The 9636-nt window shown below is 35.6% G+C and overlaps 1 pseudogene; it reads left to right on the top strand.

Annotated features, from left to right (window-relative positions):
* The first annotated feature begins 4242 nt into the window (after nucleotides 1-4242).
* Nucleotides 4243-4351, top strand: LOC121488562 (annotated as a pseudogene).
* Nucleotides 4352-9636: the final 5285 nt, after the last annotated feature.

Genomic DNA, 9636 nt, shown 5'->3' with positions numbered 1-9636 from the left:
TGCCTTCGTCTCAGGGCGTGATCCTAAAATCCCAGGATCAAGTCCCACATTGGGCTCCCTGCATGGAGCCTGCTTCTCCCTCTGCCTATGTCTCTGCCTCTCTATTTCTCTGTCTCTCTTATGAATAAATAAATAAAATCTTTAAAAACAAAACAAAAAAAAGGGTCCAGCTAGAACAAAGCAGTCACCCAAGATGATAAAGCATAATAAATTTGGATGCTTCATACTAGTTCTGAGCCTCAGACCATGCTGCTTATGATTAAATCAGAAAATATTTGCAAATTAACAGCAGAAAAACCTTTTTTTTTCTCTCTGCATACACCTTTATAGTGCACCAAAATTTTCTGGTTCATGGGTCTTATTTAATTTAAAAGAAAAAATATAATCTATAGCATATACCATTTCATGGAGGAAGAGCTAAAAGCAAAACAATCCATTAACAAAAAAGTATTTATGAGAGTGTCTGCCCTGTGACTGGGAAGAAATCATTGGTTTATTTCATCCATTACCAGATGTTATCTATTGGCTTTTAGTGAGTAAAGAATGCCAATTTCTGTGAATGCAGACAAGAATTTTTATATTGCTGAGCTGCATTCAAACTTAGAAAGTTGACCTAGCTTCTATAGAAATAGATTGCTCTTTGATAGATATTTTCCTTTGGCTAACCATAAAAGCACTGTTGTTTTCAATCATTTTTGTATTTATAAAGGACAAGCTGATTTGTATCTTTTGGGGGCTGGTGAATATTTTTTCTGCCCATATGAAGAGCTGATCAAATAGTTGCACATATGGTTCAGTATCTCTATTAGATTATGGGGAATAGGAATGTGGAATTAGAACATTGGAAATTGATATGCTAAAGGTACCATGAGATTGTTTGTCTTAATATGGCACTAAGACACTAAGAGAGAAAATTCCTCCTTCATACCCTAGGAGGCCTGACTGTTTCTGTATATATAGATGGATACATGGAGATTCACTTTGGAATTAGAATATAGTCATATCTCAGTGAGGTTACTCAGTAGAATATCTACTTTGGGTAGGTGATATTTCTGGTTTTCACAGTAGTCAAACTGGGGTATGTGTGCATTGTTCAAATAAAATACAAGTCTCTAAAGGACTATTTCCCTTGCTGCAGAAACTTTCTATGTACTTCTGATGTTAGCAGTATTTTATTGGGAAAGATTGGTATCACAACTCTCTAGTATGAACTTTAATACAAAATATGTCTAAAATACTTTGATTAATCATGAATCACAGGCCTTTCTTGGGCATTTACTATGTTCATGGCATTGCAGTTGATGATGAATATACACTTATCTGTGGTGTGATGAATGTGGAGTTTAATTAATGGACTCTTTTTCATCCTCTTAGTTTAGCTGTCAGTCATACCCCATTTGGCATTTACAGCTTGGTCACTTATTACTGTAGTGTCGTAAACAGCACATGCCAGATTTGTAGCTTCTAACTTCAAAAAGTTCCATGTGGAGCAAGATAGAGACTGAGAAGGAGATGCCAACAGAATAAACAGGTTTCTTGGCCTGTTTCCAGACTGGGTAAAAGATCCTTTGAATTGGCAGAGGGAAGGAGCATTTGTTCAGGAAGAGGAATATTAGACATAGTGCAGTAACCTTGTGCTGTACTCTTAGCATCCCAGTAGGGGTGAGGCTGGTAACATTTCCCTTGAGATTTTTCAGGCATTCAAGAGTAGAGGAAATGTGTGTTCTACTTTCCCTTTCTGAAACTTTGGAGGTGGCAGTCTCACTATTGTGTCTTATGCTATATTTGTATAGGTGAGTGGGATAGAGATGGTGGCCTATATATGTGCCAAATGACTACTGTAGTGTGGTTGATATTATAGAAGTTAAGAAGAAAGAGAGGTTGCCTTGGCCTGGGTTTGTTGAGGAAAGCTGAAGTATTTTCTTGCCTTCCCAAGTTCATATGAGGAACACAATATTATGTTGACTTGTTAGAATTTATAAAATCTTAATTATTCTCAGAATATGAGCAGTAATAATCTTGGCTTCTCACTTCTTAACCCACAAAGATAGTAAAATATCTATTTCTTATGGACTTGAGAATAGATAGAGCAAACAAACTTTTTTTCTTACCTGTTGGGTGCTCTTTATTTCTTCAATTATTAAACTACTCCAGACGTGATGATTAATACTTTTCTTTTTTCTTCCTCCCCTCAAAAATCCTGAGGTAGCAGGAGTTCTGATCAAGTTGTACTTATCTAATATGCGATATAGAAGAGTAACAATAGCCTCTAATAGAACAAATTCTAGCCATTCCATCTTGGAAATAAACCTAGATCCTGATAATCACTTAGATCATAGGGCACACATATGCCTTGTGGAGTTTTGTTCCTCTCATAAGTTACATTTTTTTTCCAGATGTTCTTCAGTCTCAAAAAACATAGAACAGCTACAGAAAAGGTACCACTGCCATAAATTTTGCCTACCCCAGGAAATCTCCAGGTAAGAGCCTCCTTATATCCAATTTTCATTCTAAGAGTAAAGTAATAAACTAAATTAGAGCAAGACAATGTAACCCTTCCTTACTTTTTATCCCATGCAGTTTGACTTTGGAGGGACTTAGAAAAGCAGTAAAAATATTGCCATAACCATGAATTGCACCATGTGAACTGGAAATAATGACTATAGTGTTTACAAAAGCCCTTGAGAGATGATGCTTAGATTTAGTTACAGATCTTTTATATTAAACTTAAGTCCTTCAAAAACTATCAGTTATTTAGTGGATATGAAGGATAATACAAAGTTGTATAATGTAAAATCTGAATATGGAATTTACATCATAAAACTATAATTACATCTGGCCCTTTTGTCTTTTCTATAAGAAATGACCTTTTCTGGCAGTTCTATTCCTGGCAAAGTTACAGTTAGAAGTGTGACCTTTAACCCTAAGTAAGCAATTATATAACTACTTAATAGTAATAACTTTACCATCTGCAGTCCACACTAAATTAAAAGATACCTGATCCTCAATTTTGGCATATGGCTCCAAGTTCTGCCTTTCTTTTCCTAGTTCAGTAATGAATGATCATTTCTATCTTGGTGATTCCTACTGTCAGCTTGATGGATGGAAAAACAGAACACTAAATGTAGCCCCATTTATTCTGAACTGATTAGCTCCACCCAGCTTTGTTCCCATCTTACAGAACTTGGTTCTAAGATTATCCAGGCTTTTATGTTTCTTCATCCCATTTTGGTCCAGTAAATAGATAGACCATTTGTACTAATTTTCCATGGTGAGGTTTTCTAGTCTTGAGTGAAATTCCATTGGAATCTGGAGGGAAAGGGGGACAATGAAAGGGCAAAAAGCTTTTTTGTGGACATAGATTGCTTTCCCTGTCTCCATGGAGAGACAAAGCTATCCCTTGATGGGTGTTAAACTAATGTAAGAGTTCAACCCAGACGTGGATATGAGGAAAGCATTTGCTTTTGTTCCACGGTGTAGCAGGCTTTTAGCAGAGTAGAAAAAAATCAATCATATTTACTGACAGTCTAAACACCTTTTTAATGTATTGCTCATTGTTGGTGCTGAAGAGGGAGGGAAGCAGAATTGAGATGTTGGCAATAAGGCCTTTTTTTTTTTTTTCCAATTCCACAGATGTTTTGGACTGAGTGTCTGTCTCTACTTTAAGGCTTTTAAAAAATACCCTCTGTCATCTTGTTATAATAGTTATACATGAAGTATTTGAATTCCACCTTTTTCCCCTTGGTCTTCTAAGTGCCTGGTTTACTTTCCTCTTCATATTCTGTTTTTTAAATTTAATTCTTCCCAATTCTCCATCTTTCCATATCCTGCATCTTTCCATACCAGGGCATCTACTTTGCTGGATTTAAATGATTTGAACTTCTTATCAAGTTGTAATCATCCCTTGGGTCTTTGGCCTATCTTGTGAGGTATCCTATACTCTTCAGTATAAAATAAAGGGTGGGAGTCATGGAATCTGTGACTTGCTGTTTCTGGCAACTCTGCCTTAGAACTGTATTCATGGGAATTTAAGAACCTGCTCTGTGGAGGTTACCTGGCTGCCTAACTACATTACTGTGGAAGATTCTCATTAGAAATGAGCTGTTAGTGGAGAAATATCCTTAATTCATAATGTAGAGTGAATCTGCACCCAGCCAAAATATGATTATGGGAACATTTGTAAAGGTTGTGTGACTTACAAAATAAATTTCCTAAATATTTTTAAAAACTTACAGGACTTGGATTCATTTGTAGTTCATAAGCATGATGATCTAGGATATTCATGCTGTTGTGTGGTGACATGTACTTCCCTCAAATCTTGCTACAACCTTGGCACATTACCTGTCTAACATGAAGAAAAAAAGGAAGGAAAAAAATAAAGTAAAACTTATAGGGCTTGAGTGTGCTTGAAATTTATATATATATATATATATATATATATATATATATATATATATATAATAATTTCCTTTTTCCATAAATATAAATATATATATATACACACACATACTGTAATTTATAAATCATATGTATAGATACACTATCCCTGTGGTACATACTTTGTGTGTATATATGCTATCAATATATATGTTATCTATTATACTATATTTATATAGTATATACTATATATAAGTACTATATATGTATAGACACATTACCCTAAATATACTATGTAGTTACACATATATACATATTTACTGTATACATTATAAATATATGGTGTAATATATATTATATATATATATATGATAATTTCCTTCTTCTAGGTGTCTCTAAGGAAATGATTATTTCCTTCCAGGTCAGCCTTGAAAGTAGAGGTAGTAAATGGTCACTAATGGGGTGATTAATTTGTATGAATCTATAAACATCTCCCTCAGACCCATCATGGAACCTCAATTTCTTTTTTAAAGATTTTATTTATTTATTCATGAATGACACAGAGAGGGAGAGACAAAGGCAGAGGGAGAAGCAGGCTCCATGCAGGAAGCGCAATGTGGGACTCAACCCCAGGACTCCAGGATCATGTCCTGGGCCAAAGGCAGATGCTCAACCCCTGAGCCACCCAGGCGTCCTGGAACCTCAAATTTTGTTAGTTGGATTTTATTGCTTTAAGTTCTGAAGACCTTTCAGCATGACATTCTTAAGTATCAGTTAAGGCCTAAATGTTTCTGGGAACACTTATCAGCTATAATCTGCTTGAAAGGATAAGGGAAAGGGAGAAAGGGCATCAGATGACGATTAGATATAGGAAAGTCCTGGCAAAAAGAGTTCAGATAGTTACCTGGATTGAGTAGTGGGACCACTGGGGGTAAGGGATGGGGCTCACAGACAGGAGAGGTGGAAAGGAAGTGTCAGAGACAAGTTCACCTACTAGTTTTGCAGAAGTCTGGCTCAATCCTACTTTTGTGTTTAATGGGTATTTACCCTGTCAAACAAGTATTTGGATGGTCCCTGAAGGGAAGTAGAGTAATAACTTTTCTCTCCAAGTTAACAGCCAGAACCTTTACACACCCAAATAAACAATCTTCCATGCCAAGCATCACATTAGTTTATAGGTAGATGTCAGTGGTAGAGCTAAAACATTGCTTTAAAAGATTTCCTGTTGTAGGGGTTTGACAGACGAGCGGGAGGGCAGTTTTGCTGGGCTAGGCCAACAAATGCTCTTCAATGTTTTCCCCAGTCACTCTGTTGAAGTTGTAATTCATTACATACAAGCAAACTAATGTTTCCTTGAAAGTAAAATGTCTGGGACAAGGCTTAAGAAAGTAAAAACTTTCCCTTATCTATTGAGTTAGTGACAAAATCTTTAAGTACTTCCTTGAGTCAGCCTCATTTTCTGCCTTTTATGATGTCTTAGTTTCTTTTGTTAGCAAAAGTTTGACCATTATACTTTTCCCTCAAAATTATTAATGAATACCAAGCTAACTCTTTCTCTTGGTCGGTCTTATCCTACTCTTGCTTTCCAAGACTGTTTGTTGTCCCTGTGGTTTCCAGGCTCCAGACTTGGTGTCTCCCACAACCCCCGCCTTTTAGAAAATTTTTCTATTGGCATAACATATTGACCAGACCAGAGGCTTAAGTGTCAAAAAGTAATGAAGATAATAATATCCGTTATGTGTCAAGTATTGTATAGAATTATTTACAAACTTTATTTCATTTAATCCTCAAAGCAATGTTGTAAGATAGATATGATTGTAACTGTTTTATATGTGTATAAATTTTAGCTAAGACAGGTAAAATAACTCTCAGCTTTATACAGTGAGAAGCTGAGATTTAAACCTAGGTATTGGGATCCCTGGGTGGCGCAGTGGGGATCCCTGGGTGGCGCAGTGGCTTAGCGCCTGCCTTTGGCCCAGGGCGCGATCCTGGAGACCGGGATCCCACGTCGGGTTCCTGGTGCATGGAGCCTGCTTCTCCCTCTGCCTATGTCTCTGCCTCTCTCTCTCTCTCTCTCTCTGTGTGACTATCATAAATAAATAAAAATTTTTAAAAAATAAACCTAGGTATTGCTTGAATTTGAAGTCAATTTTGGTTTATGATCTTGGCTCCACTCATTGGCTACCAATTGTTAATGTCTAACATTTACATTTTCTCATGTGTAAGCGTATATAGAAATACACATACTTTTCATGTGCCTAGTACTGAAACATTTTCATGTAGTTTATAAAAAAAATGCACAAAACAAGGCAGCTAAAATAACTGAAAATATGTAGAACAGTAGTTTTCAAATGACAATCATTGGTATCTAGGGCTACCTGTGCATAGAGAATGTTTGAGGGAGGCTTAGTTGAGAGGGCTCTGAGCTCTGTTCTCAATAGCTGTACTTTTACCTGTTTTATATATCAAGATTCCAAGTAATAATTTTTTTCAAACCCAAAATTCCATTACTCTAAAAACAAAAAAGTTTCTAAGTCCTAATGTGTTAGAATGTTGGAGAGATTTATGTTAGGAATTTGAGATGTCAAAATTAGAGCCACAAGGTTGAACTTTCTGGCAAGTTCCAAGGAGAAAGAGGAACCATGTTTGTTTATAAAGTTCCCATTATCTTATTTAGAAAAAAAAGAAAAGAAAGAAAGAAAGGAAAAGAGGAAGGGAAGGAGGGCAGAGCAGACAAACCAGTATGGCAAGGCAAATGTTTTTTTGTCATTAATTGCAGGAAACTTTATAATTTTGTTTGTTGTGTGAGGAGCGTGATGGACAGTGATGTTTTGCTTGTGATTTTCTGTAAGATGTTCTTGTGATGAAGTTTTCTTTGTAATCTATGATGAAACCTAAAAGCATAATGTTAACTGAAGAGCATTCTTGGGAGAGGGCAACAAAATAAGGTGTATAAAATGGCATACTAAACTGCCTACTCTGCCTCAGAAGGTTGTTGCTGAATCTCAAAGAGCTAACTTGTATAAAAATATTTGGAAACCTGTCAGAATTGCCTAACTTTTAGATAGTTACATCGTTCATTAAATCATACATATTATTGAGCTCCTACTCTGTGCCTGATGTTGTTCTAGGTTCTGGGGATGCTCATTACCAATCACTATAGATTAGATTTTAGTTGTTTACCCATATCTTTTGGAAATTATATATTTAGTTATCTCATATTTTGAAAGATAAGTTGGTTACACAAATAAATTGAGTGGAACTTGATCAGTGATTCCTGGGCTACTCTCAGAACATGGAATCCTTGAGTCTTCAAGTTGGAAGGGTTTATAGAGGTTAGTTATCTGGCTCATCCTGCCAATTTAAAAATTCCTCTTACAGAATTCCTGAGGAAGGACATCAGAAACTCTTTAGGTATCTAATTTACAGGTAGTTCAGTCTGTTATTAGACAACTTTAGATTTCAGAAAATTCTTTGTGTTGAATAGCCTGGAAGATTGGAGAAAATGGAAGAGAGGGGTATTAGAAAATCCTCTGTGTTCTTATGTTGATTACTTTGCCTTTTTAATTTCTGCTCGTTGGCCCCAGCTCTGCTATCAGTATCATGAGGGAAAGAATCTTACCACTTTTTCACTTGACAGCCCTTGAATTTAAAGATGTCTATATCATCTCTGAAATTTTTTCTTTTATAGGCTAAACATTTCCAGTTCTTACATTTTTCATATAAGATAATTTCCAGACATCATCTTGATTGCCTTTGTCTGATACATTGTTTTGACAGTGTCCCTTTTACAATATAGCATGCAGAAATAAACGCAAGTGTTCCAGATCTGGCCGGCCTAATACAATGGACTCCATTCTCTTTATTGTTCATTTTCATTTTCTTTCTTTTTTCTTTTAAAGCTTCAAATCAGCTTACAATTGAATATTTGTTTGTGAATGAACTCTGATCATATACTGTCTCTCAAATTATTTACCAATGTCATTGTATAAACTTGTTATACCTGATATCTCACATGAAGAATGCTCAGATAAAGTAATAGATAGAGGCTCTTTGAAACTCACAAAACAGTAAATAAATATGAGATGTTGTAACTAAGTCCCATATTATCAACATGTGAGTCTGAAACCATTGTTGGAATACCCTTGCATCAATAGAACTTGTCATTTTATTTAGACGTTTCTTTCATTTAACCAAATATTAAGTTAGCCAGATGTTCCTGTTCTTTTTTCTTTTTCTTGGAAAAAATTAATTGGGTCTACTTTTTTTGGTAAATTAATTAAAAAGTAGTTATTGAGCACTAGTACATGTACTGCTAAGCAGTTCGGTGGATAAAAAAGAGATTTAGGATACTTTATCATCAAGGAGTTTTATGAAAGCAGGGTGACCTTCAGTAAAACTGTAAATTTGTCTTTGTTGCTTTCATTAAAATATTCTTTTTAAAAGGTGCTGATATGTGGAAAGAAGAGAAAGAACTCCAATCTGGGAGGTTGGAGAAATGGTGGATATTGGTATATGTAGCAAATCTGTGATCTTAAGTGTTTAAATATTTTGCATTGGGGTGACAATGAGGACTTTTGGAAAACTATCAGTTTCTAGAAGTGAAGGCAAAAACAGGAAGAAGGTAGGGAGCAGTTGATTCAGGGTGCATGGTTTAGAGGATTGGAAGGAAAAGAGAAGAAAGAAAACTCTAAGTACTGTGTGAGGGGAGAGTGCCTTTCTTTTCTGAAAACCTTCTGTTCTACCAGCCTCAACATAATTAGCCTTTGTTCTTAGGCTTATTCAGTAGGGTGTCAAGATGATTTCAATGATTCAGGCATTCTTCTGTATTACAGGAATACAGGATGGTATGAAAAGTGGTTATCCCACCCCTTCTTTCTTATTTAGGGGTGAAAATCTTCGCCAGAAACCCCAATTACTTTCTTTATATATTGGTTATATTATTACTTTCCTAACCACTGGAAATATAGTGAGAATGATCAAAATTTGCATAGACAAATCATGGAATATTTTTTGAAATGTGAGAAGAGCTCACTTTTCCTGAATACATGGCTGCACACTCTCTGACCAAATCAGGAAGGAAAAATGGAAGGGGAAGGTGTTGAGTAGACAATCAGTAGTATTTGCCACAAATGATAGATCCAGCTGAAATCTCATTAGACAAAAATACACTTTTGCTTTTGTTTTTGCTTTTACTCAGAGGCTTGTGATAAGGGAAAAATACTATATAGTGAATCCTGGGAAGGATTTACTTATTTA

This window comes from Vulpes lagopus, chromosome 3 (assembly GCF_018345385.1).
Source record: "Vulpes lagopus strain Blue_001 chromosome 3, ASM1834538v1, whole genome shotgun sequence".
In the NCBI taxonomy this organism is placed as follows: domain Eukaryota; kingdom Metazoa; phylum Chordata; class Mammalia; order Carnivora; family Canidae; genus Vulpes; species Vulpes lagopus.
This window is presented reverse-complemented; position numbering and strand designations above follow the sequence as displayed.